This window comes from Melospiza georgiana, chromosome 6 (genome assembly GCF_028018845.1).
Source record: "Melospiza georgiana isolate bMelGeo1 chromosome 6, bMelGeo1.pri, whole genome shotgun sequence".
Classification (NCBI taxonomy): domain Eukaryota; kingdom Metazoa; phylum Chordata; class Aves; order Passeriformes; family Passerellidae; genus Melospiza; species Melospiza georgiana.
Window position 1 is genome coordinate 59,725,833 of NC_080435.1, and position 11,879 is coordinate 59,737,711.

An 11,879-nucleotide genomic window follows, 5' to 3' on the forward strand; every position below is an offset into this window, starting at 1 on the left:
TTGGGCCACTCTGGGATAGTGGAAAATGTCCCTGCCATGGCAGGGGGGTTGGAATTGGATGATTTTTTTAATGTTCCTTCCAACCCAAACCATTCTCTGCTTCTATGACTTAGAATATGTTATGTCTAACCCAAATGGTAACAAAACTTCCAAAATTCCATTTGAATGTGAACTTCTGATCTCTGTGGAATGTATTGGGGAAATCCTGGCTTGAACTGTGAGCTGTTCCTGAGGCATGGTTTGTATCTGTACTGGGTGTAGAACCATTCAATAAATAACAGCTTGTGATTGAACTAATCAGTCTTGTTTCTGATTTCTAGCATTAAAATCCTGCCCCTGTGGATGTAGCAGTTACAGCCAGCACAATTGGGAGGCTCATGGCACATCACCCACCAGGCTGCTGTGAGCAAAAGGACTTTATTTCTCTATAGCCAGTGAGCAGGAGGGGTGACTTGTTCTTTTATGGTATTTTGAGCACCTAAGAATGCCCAGTGGGCAGCTCAGCACAGCACAAATGTTCTCACTCAGCTTAGGGATGATGTCTGGTGTGATGGAATGAGAACACTGTGCTTTTTGGCAAGGCAGGAAAAAAAAATCTAATTTTGATTTAAATATCTTTTCATTGGAATAGGAACTTCAGGCTCAAGGGTTGCTCCACAGTAGTGAAATTTTTCATCCTAAATGTCATTGTTAAACAGCTCTGAAACTTGCAGCCTTCCTGGCTGTGCTGGATCTTTGTGCCCCATCCCCCTGTGCAAACCCTTAGAGGGAAACTCTGGGAATGAGTGGAAGAAATGAGCAGAGGAGGTGACTTGGAGCCTTTTTACCATGGCCTGGAGTGGTCACTGCACAGAGTTAACAGCTGAGAAGCTCCAGAGTGGGACACTCACAGTGAGTCCTTGTAGGATCTAATCTCTCTGTAAACAGACACACTGTGAGGTAAAAATATTTCATTTTTTAGATCACTGTTCAAAGCAGCAGTGCTGGGTTATCTGTACTCTGTTAGTGCCAAAGGTCTTGTAGATACAGCATGGCAGGTTTGCCTGGGAAAATGCATTTGAGTTTAGCTTGAACAAATTAAAGGCTTCATTTAAAAACAATTAAAAGCATTAAGGCACTGTAAGCATGGCACTGGCCATTGGTCACATGGAATTCTGAGTGATGGCTGTTAGTAAATTAATAAAAATAATCCACTTAAGCACTTGAAAATGTGTTTGGTGCGTTAGTTGCAGAATAAACTTATTCCAGAAATCTTGCCCAAAGTCTTCCACACATGTGGCACTGGATAGGAAAAAGCAAATTTAGGAATTTCTGTATCTTACAGCTCCTTATAAGAACAGCAGAACTCCTGAATGTAGCACATGGCTTCCTTCAGATCACAGATAAAGGAAGGAGATTTCTGGGATAAGTGAGATGGTTTTATTCTGTTCAGTAATCACATCCTGCTCGTGACACACTGGATTTTTTTGTAGCTAAAAGAACTCAGAATACATGTACAATTGCAGCCAAAATCCTGTAGAAATATTAAAAATATTGGATCTTATTTTAACACTGAGCTTCTCTCTATGTAGTGAAGTACAGTGCTGCTCTGACTTTGCAGTTCAGGAGACTTTTAGCTTTTATTTCTGTTTCTGTTCTTTTTTAAATCATCTTTTCCTTGGTGTTTCTGTAGTTATATAGACAGAGAATCTGCAGAAGTGTTGCCTGTGTGGGACTGCAGCATTTCTGTACAAACTAAGGTCACATGCTTCCCACAAAGCTTTATTATCTAAGTGATTGCAAACTGCTCAGAGGAGCATGGTAAGAAGTTGTGAAGTGCATGTGTAAAGAGAAAAAAATCCCAATAAATTTGAAGTTGACAGCAAAAAGATCAGTCAGTAATAGCTGGATTGTAAAAAGGGAAGTTCAAACCTTTCCTGGTCACAGAAAAATTAAGCTATCAGAATTAACTTCCTTCATTTTTAAAATCGTGTGTGAGAGGGGGGGAAAAAACCAAACCAACTTGAATGAAACCTGTTAAATGCTTACTTACATTTTCCCCAGCTCTGGGACATTCCTGTCCTCAAGTTCAGATAATGGACATTTAATTATTTAGGCATTTAATTATTCAAGCATAACTTCATGCTGATTTTAATTGTTGCCTTGGGAGGGTTCTCACTGGAGACACAAAGCCTGGCAGCCCTCAGGAGGCCTGAATTGATGCATTTCCTCACTAAAGTTCAGTGCTGATTTCTTGGGTGTTTTTCAGCAGTGCAGTGTCTTCTGGACATGAGTAATGATGGAAATATTTGTGATGCAGAGCACTGTCAGAAATATTTGTGTGAGAAAAATCTCAGAATTGGCATTTCTATCAGCTCTGCAGAAATAACACTCATTTTGTAGTTGCTTTTCCCAGTAACACCAGTAAAGGGATCTGTGCTCAGCTGGCCCAGCTCTGGCAGCAGCCTCAGTGATGTCCAGGGAGCAGCAGCCCCGTTTCCTGAATAAACCATGTGCACAACAAAGATTTCTGAATACACAAATAAAGATTTTGTTGTGCTTTGTGGCTGCAGGTGTGAGCAGGGTGTGCAGGAGTCAGAGCCCTCTCAGCTCCTGGAGCTGCTCCTTCCCCCAGCTCTGACATCTGTCAGGCAAGCTTTGAATGCCACACAGAAAATGTTCCTTGTTTTAAGACTGATTTGGTAATCTTGTGTTTGGACAGAACAAGAGCTGTATTGTAAGAGGCTATTTTTATTCTTTCTGGTATGGAATTTTATGATAACTGACATATTTGTATCAAATGTTAATGTTGGCTAATTTAGGAACTACATGCTTATTGCCAGGGTTTACTTCAGCATGGATTCTAAAGCCAGTTTCTGCATGTTTTGGCAAGTGCTGTTAAGTTATCTGAATATAAATGTTTAATCTCTGTTTTGTTGTCAATAAAGGGATGCAGGATATGGAATTTGATTACAAATACACTGAATTTCTTGTGTTATTTCCCAGGACTGCACGTTCACGTTGGTGAGGATAGTTACAGCTATCCTGGGGAAGTCATGCAGTGTTGCAAAACAACTGCACAGCACTGCAGGGAAGCTGGAGATTTGTGCAGCAGCTTGAATTTAGATGTGGCAAAGGATTCTGTCATCACCTGCAATCAAGTGATCAGCCTGTCTTTCAAAACTTGAAGTAGGTGCTTGAAGTCAAATGAGAATTTAGTTACTGTTCTGGGTAGCACTGCTCACGGGAGAATGTTCTTACATATTTTTCAAAAGAACACTTTGGATGCCAGCAGTAAAGGTGAAGGATCAGATATTTATATCTACCTGTCATTACTTCCCTTTCAGGCTTTGTCAGTAACATTTTTCATGGCAGGCACAAGACAGTGATTAGTACCAGAAATGGATTTTGTGCATGTTCAGGCTGCATCAGTGCATCAAACATTCCAGTGTTGTAAATTAATTTTTTTTTAACTCTCAGTGCTTTTTAACTGGCTTCCAAATTATCTCTGCATCATGCAGCTTTTTTCTTGGCTTCTGAGGTGAAAACCTTATTTCTGATGTAAATTCTTTATCTGTGAAAGTTTTGATCTTTCAAAGGGGAGAAAATATGTTTTTTACAGGATTGAAGGAATAGTTTTGTTGGTAAATACAGTTACGCATCTACAGGTTGAATATATTTTATGTTCTTGAAATAAACTTAAATGGAAAACATTTAAACTTCTACCTGAATCTCTAAATAGTCTGTATTCTTCCTACCAAAGTCAAATCTCTGGTTTATAATTACTGCTGCTTTAGTAAACTCCCATCTAAATCAAATGTACAGGGTAAAACTTGAAAGCAAAACCCATGTGGCTTTGGGAGTGGCAATTACTTATTTCATTGCTATGAAAACCAGCAGGAGAAAAACTCTTTGAAGTTCTGCCTGTTGTATTTGAAGAACCCTACTGCAGTCTTTGAGTAAATTAAGATGCTGAAATAGAAGCTACTCCCCCATAAATATTTAACTTCTAAGATCTACTTTGTAGCAAGTGTGGTCACTTTTCCAGCCCCTTGTGATACCCCACTGGGAGGAAATGTTGGCTGAGAGGTGTCTGTGCTGCCCATGGCTCAGATGGGACTTGCTGCTGACCCTGGGCAGCTGAAATGGGTGTAGAGAACTGACTGGCTGGATTCATTTCTTTACCTCTGTTAGATTCAGACTCTTCTTTTTTGTCTGGAGTTCAGTGATCTGTCATGGCCAATCTGAAGTAAGGATAAAAGGATAAGCATGGAAGATTCTACCTGTTGCTGGTTTGTATTTCTATATAATATATAAATACATATATAAATATATATTATATATATAAGAATCTTCCCTGCTAATCCTTTTATCCTGCCTGTTGCTGGTTTATATATAATATATAAATACATATATAAATATATATTATATTTATAAGAATGTTCCTTGCTTATCCTTTTCTCCTACCTGTTGCTGGTTTATATTTCTATATGATATATAAATACACATATAAATATATATTATATATATAAGAATCTTTCCTGCTTATCCTTTTATCCTGCCTGTTGCTGGTTTATATATAATATATAAATACATATATAAATATTTATTCTTATATATATAAGAATCTTTCCTGCTTATCCTTTTCTCCTACCTGTTGCTGGTTTATATTTATATATAATATATAAATACATATATAAATATATATTATATATATAAGAATCTTCCCTGCTTATCCTTTTATCCTGCCTGTTGCTGGTTTATATATAATATATAAATACATATATAAATATATATTCTTATATATATAAGAATCTTTCCTGCTTATCCTTTTCTCCTACCTGTTGCTGGTTTATATTTATATATAATATATAAATACATATATAAATATATATTTAAGAATCTTCCCTGTTTATCCTTTTATCCTGCCTGTTGCTGGTTTATATTTATATATAATATATAAGAATGTTCCTTGCTTATCCTTTTCTCCTACCTGTTGCTGGTTTGTATTTATATATAATATATAAATATATTATATATATAAGAATCTTCCCTGTTTATCCTTTTCTCCTACCTGTTGCTGGTTTATATTTCTATATAATATATAAATACATATATAAATATATATTATATATATAAGAATCTTCCTTGCTTATCCTTTTCTCCTACCTGTTGCTGGTTTGTATTTATGTATAATATAAAAATACATATATAAATATATATTTAAGAATCTTCCCTGTTTATCCTTTTATCCTGCCTGTTGCTGGTTTATATTTATATATAATATATAAATACATATATAAATATATATTCTTATATATATAAGAATGTTCCTTGCTTATCCTTTTCTCCTACCTGTTGCTGGTTTGTATTTCTATATAATATATAAATACATATATAAATATATATTATATATAAGAATCTTTCCTGCTTATCCTTTTATCCTACCTGTTGCTGGTTTATATTTCTATATAATATATAAATACATATATAAATATATATTATGTATATAAGAATCTTCCCTGCTTATCCTTTGATCCTACCTGTTGCTGGTTTATATTTCTATATAATATATAAATACATATATTAATATATATTTAAGAATCTTCCCTGTTTTTCCTTTTATCTTACCTGTTGCTGGTTTGTATTTATATATAATATATAAGTACATATATAAATATATATTCTTATATATATAAGAATCTTCCCTGTTTATCCTTTTCTCCTACCTGTTGCTGGTTTATATTTTAGACTGATTTTTTTTTTCCTCACTGTTTCCTGTGAAGACTTTTTCCTGCAGCAGTAGCCATATAATGAAAGTCCAAGAAGGAAATAAAGGTTTTGAGTCATGTTCTCATGCACCAGTGTCTGGAAAAGCTTGTGCAAGTGGCTTGCAGGGTTCAGACTTTAAGTAAAATGCATCTTTCCATACTTGTGCAGATAAAGAACAGGGTCCTTCACTGCTGGTGAGTCCTTGGACAGGGTGCACCTGCACACCAGGGGTGTCTCAGGCCTGCCAGCACTGATAAGCTGCTGATTAAAATCCTTTATTGTTACACATGCAGAGTGTAGAGCAGTGTGATCCAGCAGGATCAGGACTGTGGATTCCCAGTCCTTCCTCTGACCCTCCAGAGCTCTGTGTGTGTGTGGCACTGCAGTTTGTGTGGCACTGCCAGCCTGCAGCCTGGCACAGAGAGGGAAGCAGCAGCACTGCTGTTCAGCATGGCTGCTCAGCAAAAGAAAGCTGGTGAGGGCAGTGCTTGCATGGCCTTTCTTCCAGGGCTTTTGCTTGTCCAAATTATTTCAGTCACTGCAGGTTAATTTACTTTTCAGCCTCAGCTAATAAGACTGCAGTTGGTCAGTATTGATTCTTACTTAAAAGTATTAATGCCTTCAGTCTTTTGAATTAAATGTTTTGAGCTGTAAGTAGCTGCTGGTGGTGAGAACCTACAGTTCAGCCAGTGATTAAATTCTGATTATTTTTTTTTCCTGCTCAGCCATCTTTTCCAAAGCCATTTTTGGAGTGTGTGTGTTTTTGGAGGCTGTTATTCCAGGTAGCTCATTTCCAGGTGCCCAGGGAGTTGGCTGCCCCATCAACACTAAAGCTGTTAATTAATTGCCAGACTGTGCTGTTTGCTGGAGTTGGTACCTTCAGGGATGTGCCTTCCCCTGCAGGGCTCCTGTGCAGTGTCACCTCATTAGCTCCAGCTCTAAACAGAGCTGTGTGACATTCAGAACTCTGACAGAGCAAAATACATGGCTTTTTAGAGGGTTTTGTTATTCTGGATCAATGGAAGATGTATTTGTGGGAGTGATCTGTCTTGTCCTTGCAAGCAGCACAACAGGATACACTGGTGTGAGGGTAGACACAAGCTGGGGGAAGCAGCTCTTGTTAAACCAACTGATGGAAAACACATTTAGTACATTTTGCTTCAGCCTCAAACAGCATTTCAGGTTTGTTTCTGTTCCTGATGTACACAGAAGTGTTTGGGGGAAAATAGGCTCTCCCTTGGTGGGCTTTGTTGGCTGTGGGAGCACCTGGGGTTAGAATTGAAAGTGAGCTTTGAACATTGTGCTAAAGTAGCTGCTGCTTCCTGTGCTGCTCCTGTCACCTGTTAATGCAGTCTCATGGAACAGCTCTCTGTTCTTTCTGAAGGTAATGAAAGGAGCAGATTTCCTGCTCCTCTAAAACCCCAACAAACAAGATAAACTTTAACTTACAAATATTTAGGTATCACTTGGAGGGGTTTTGGGGATGTGTGGGTGTGTTTGGAATGCATCAGTTTTTGGGTGAATTCACTATAATTGAACTTACTCCTAATCTGGTGAAATTGGAATCCTAATAACTGATGTTGGATATGCAGACAGTGTGTGAACCAAATGATATCTAATTTTATGCAGCAATAAAGCACACCATGTTCTTTCTAAACCCTTGATTGGCTTGTTTTATCACATTGCCTAAAATGGTATTACCAGTGGGCAGTTCCTACACTGTTTTTAGGGGAGACTTGAGGGGATTTCAGTTTTTTCCTGTATCTGAAGATATGCATGTGTTTGGACTACAAATTGTGGGATGCTGCTGCCTGCTTCATTCTAGTTGTCCATTTTTGGCTGGCACAGCAACTCTAAGAACCATTTTTAAACAAGTGTTTCAGAGTCCTTTAATAGCAATGTACTGAAGATGAAAGAGCACTGTGAGGGGGTGGCTGCATCCATCTGGAAAAAGGAAACTTGGTTGTAGATCCTGTGTTCTAAAATACTAGAATATTTACAGTCAGGCAAGGCTTAACTCTGCTACCAACCACTTGTTTTCTGCAACTCTGGGTAATTAGACATAATAGGCAGCAAGATGCTCTAGAAAGGAAAGTTACAAGCAGTTGGCATCTCAAAATAGCTCTCAGTTCTTAAGTGGAAGAAACTTCCTTGCTGCATGCAACTTGAAGAACTGGTGGGCAGAGGAAAAGCTGGTCCTTGTCTTACAGACATGCAACTGAAAGAAGAAAATGAGGGGGAGAGAACAGACTCTGTGCTGTATTTTTGGTGCAATTACAGCATCAGAATTGTCATGACAATCCAAACTATTTTTTTTCTTTGTAATCTTTCAGCTGTGTACTTCATTTTAAGGTCATGCTGAGATGCATTACTGAACTGGCTGTTTTGTGTTCCCTTCTATGGCTGTGCTTTTATCTTCAGGAAGAGACTTGCAAAACAGCCCTGGAGTTGTTCCAAATCTCCTTCCTGAAGGGTGCCTGGGACTGCACAGGCAGGAGCATCCCAGCAGTGCTGCTTCCACATGGCCATCACACCCTCAGCATGTGGGGCTTTAACCTCAGGCCATGGAGCTATTTTTGGTGCTGAGGAGTTACAAATGAATGACCCAATGCTTGGCATACTTCAGATCTGCATGAGGCACGTTCTGCTTGGAAAGTTTCCTTTCTGAGAGTCAGCACCAAATACAGATGAGTAGGATTTCTTTTGGAGATGGCCTCGTGGATGTCTGCCACACAGAATATTTCATATATGGGTTACTTCTGACAATCTTGCCATCATTTCATCAGCACTACTAGCAGTTGTAAAGAGGCTATTATCCAAGCCAATAACTTTTATGGCCTTATTAGAGTAGCATAAAATTAATTATCTTGATGCAATAGCCTAAAGTTGTTTTTTGAACTCTGCAAGTGCACTTTCATATTCTAAAATCTGCCCTGGTGCAGTCATGGAGAGATGGATAAAATAACCAGATACTGGAGCCTGTAGTTTTGTCATTTGTCACCTGCAGTTCACCTAGTCCCCTTCTTAATTTCCTTGAGCCAAGCTGCTGTATGTGGACTTGCTGAGTAAATAATTGTACCAGGAATGTGACATATCCAGCCTCAATAAACAGCAGAGTAGTGATTCATCAGGTGCTGAGTAACAGCCAGTGGATGTGAGAGACTTGGGGAGGAGGAAGCATCTCACTGAACAGGCTGCTCTTGTATCATCCTTGGCTCTGAGCTTCTGAAACACTCCTTGGGTGGAGGGATGACTTGGAGCTCAGGGATGATTGGGCTGTAGCCTCTTCCTTCCTGCTGTCCTGTCAGCCCCGTGCTTTGGGTCCTGAGCAAGAACACCCCACTGAAAACCCTGCAGTGTTTCAGCACAGCAAGGACTGGAGTTCTGCATTCCAAGTGGGAATTGAACTTTGTGCTGTCTGATGTGTTCCCATAAATGGCCAGAGTAGGACAAAGTAGGTTACTTGTGGAGCCTGGAGGAAGCAGTGCTGCTTTTCTGCTATCTTTAGATCTGGAACTTCCCAGTGCTTTGGGCAGAAATAACCCAAGCAAGACTCTCAGACTCACCTCTTGCTCACATCTCTAATTCAGAAGATTTCACCCTACCATTTGTTTGCCTTGCAAAGCATTTCTACATTTTAGTTACACTGAAGTTATAATTGACCATTTTCAAGCCAGCTGCAAAAGCTGATTTTAATTTTAGGGAAGGGGATCCAAGCCTTCCTTCTGTAGGAATGCATGCTGCCTTTCAAACCTTGGCTGCCTGAGCAGGTGTTGTTCTCTGGGCTTAAATCAAACTCCTGTCCTTAGATGTTGGTTAAGCCTGCAGGATATGGGAGCATCTATAATACAGCCAGATTTCCCCCCCTAGTCCTGTAGTTAAAAGAGAGCCTCTGCTAAATAGAAGCTTTTTGGTTGTTTGCAATTTAATGTTCTTTTGTCTTGTTCTGGAACAGATCTAGTTGTCACCTAAATAATCTCAGATCCAGCTTGAGCCTTTCTGGAACTTGTTCACCAAGTGATTTCCTTCAGACAGCTCCATCTATTAAGAATAAAATGGTCCTCAACATAAATTAAAGTTTAATCATGTTTTGCTGTCCCACTGCATTTTTAGTTCATTTGGTCAGTGTGGCCATAGCAGCCACTTCCTTCTTTTTTAAACATTTCTTCCCCTTCTCAACTGCAGTGTTTGACACAGCAACAAGTAAATGATTGTCAGTAGCAAAACTCATTGAAGTTTCTGTTTAGCCTATCAGCTGTGGACTAAATTACTGAAACATTATGATGACTAATGCACTACTGTATAATTAGTTAATTTGCAAGTGACTAAAATTAATGAGTTACTTGTTAAATACAGTGTGGTTGCCTCATGGAACTGCAGGGTTACAAAAATAGCTGTCACAGGGGAGTTGCAGTAGTTTTCTGCTGGAATGAGTTGGGCTAGAAATCTGTTCTAATGTTCCTGGGCCTTGCTGACAAGAGGAAGCAATGCTGAACCTGTGATCAAAAAGAATTCTGCTGGTTTTCTGTTTCCTCTTTGACCCTCCCTCTTTCTAATGCTCATTTTTTTCTTTCCCCATCTGCAGTCAGTGGAAATGAAAGTAGGTTTTTTTCCTTACCATAAAATTTTCATCAACAGGCTGAGTCTATACTCTGGTAAATTAATGATTAAATTTGGAAAATAATCTGACAGTAATAACCTTCTTGGTATTAACTAAACTTTGCCATGACAGGCAAGACACTGGGGAGCACTTTGCATGTACAGCCTCTTGAAATTGCTTTTCATGGGACTTTTTGCTTGTGGTGAAAAGGTACAGAAAAATTAAGTGTTGATCCTGAAAGGAGCTTTTTAGATTGCCATGTTCTCCAGGAAGTAGATATTTGGAGATTTTGGATAAGCAAGTAGGTGGCTGTGCACCTCGTAGCTCTTCATATTCCTTCAATTTTTTCTTTTCAATATGCACAGCTGGTCCTGCTCTTCTCACTGTGCCCTGAAATGTGGCTGTGGGTGGTTCCAGCTCCTGTCCCCAGCTCTGAGTGGCTGTCACTGAAAGGATCAGAGGGGTGGATGGGTGGTGTGGCCACACAAGGACAACCTTCAGTCCCTTTAGCAGCTCACAGTGGGTGCTACAAACACCAAACTCATGGCTCTGATGATCCTTCTGGCTCCCTTCCAACTCAGAATATTGTGATTTTAGGAACAGAATCAGGAACTTCCCTGCTGCCATTGCCAGGAGTGGCAGGTCACCTCAGCTGATGCTTTAAGGTGCTGAGGAGTTTCCTGACTGGCCCTGGCCTGTGACTGCAGGAGCTGAGTCAGCAGGAAGCTGCAGTAGTAAATTCATTCTGGAGCCCTGGAATTCCAGGAATTCCACTGCTGACTCAGTGCAGCAGCTGCTCTGCTGCCTCAGGAGGTGGCACTGACAGAGGCTGCCTGTCCTGCCCCCTTCTGTCCCACAGGAGCTCGGGGAGCCTGAAGTGACACAGTCAGAGCCACCTCCCTCTGCTGCCCTTCCCATGTCACAAAAAGGAAATAGAAGCTGCTCTGTAATCCTGGTACAAAGGAGACTGGAGAAGGCCAGGTATTTTCCAAACTAACTCTGTAAAAATCAACCTGTAAGGGAAAGCTTCTGTTTTTAGGGCTGGTGAATATGAGTGTGCAGTCCTAAACTGAGGAGTTTGATTCATTACACAAGTATGCATTTTAGATTAGCAGGGCCATTAGAATTTTAACTGCATGTGCAAACAAGACTACAAAATTTAACTGAGTTGTAAGGTGGTGACCAGAGCAGTGTATTACCTTACAGAATCATATGGGTCAGAATGGAGCTGAGAGATCATCTCATTGCTCTCCCTTGCCATGGGCAGGGTCCCCCTCCACCAGACCAGGCTGTTCCCAGCCCCATCTGCTGTTTCAAAAGTTTGAAGTGACTAGAACAGGCAGCCTGTTTTCCTAGGAAGTGGGGAATGACAGCAGCAAAGCTTGTTTTTCTCTTCTGGAAAGGTCAACAATTGATGAAGCTGATTCAGAAGTGTGTTAAGATTAACTACAGCTGAATAAAAGAGTTTAAAAATAGTTTGCCTCTTCAAGCATTAATTCCAATTACATTGCTTAATAGATCTCACAGC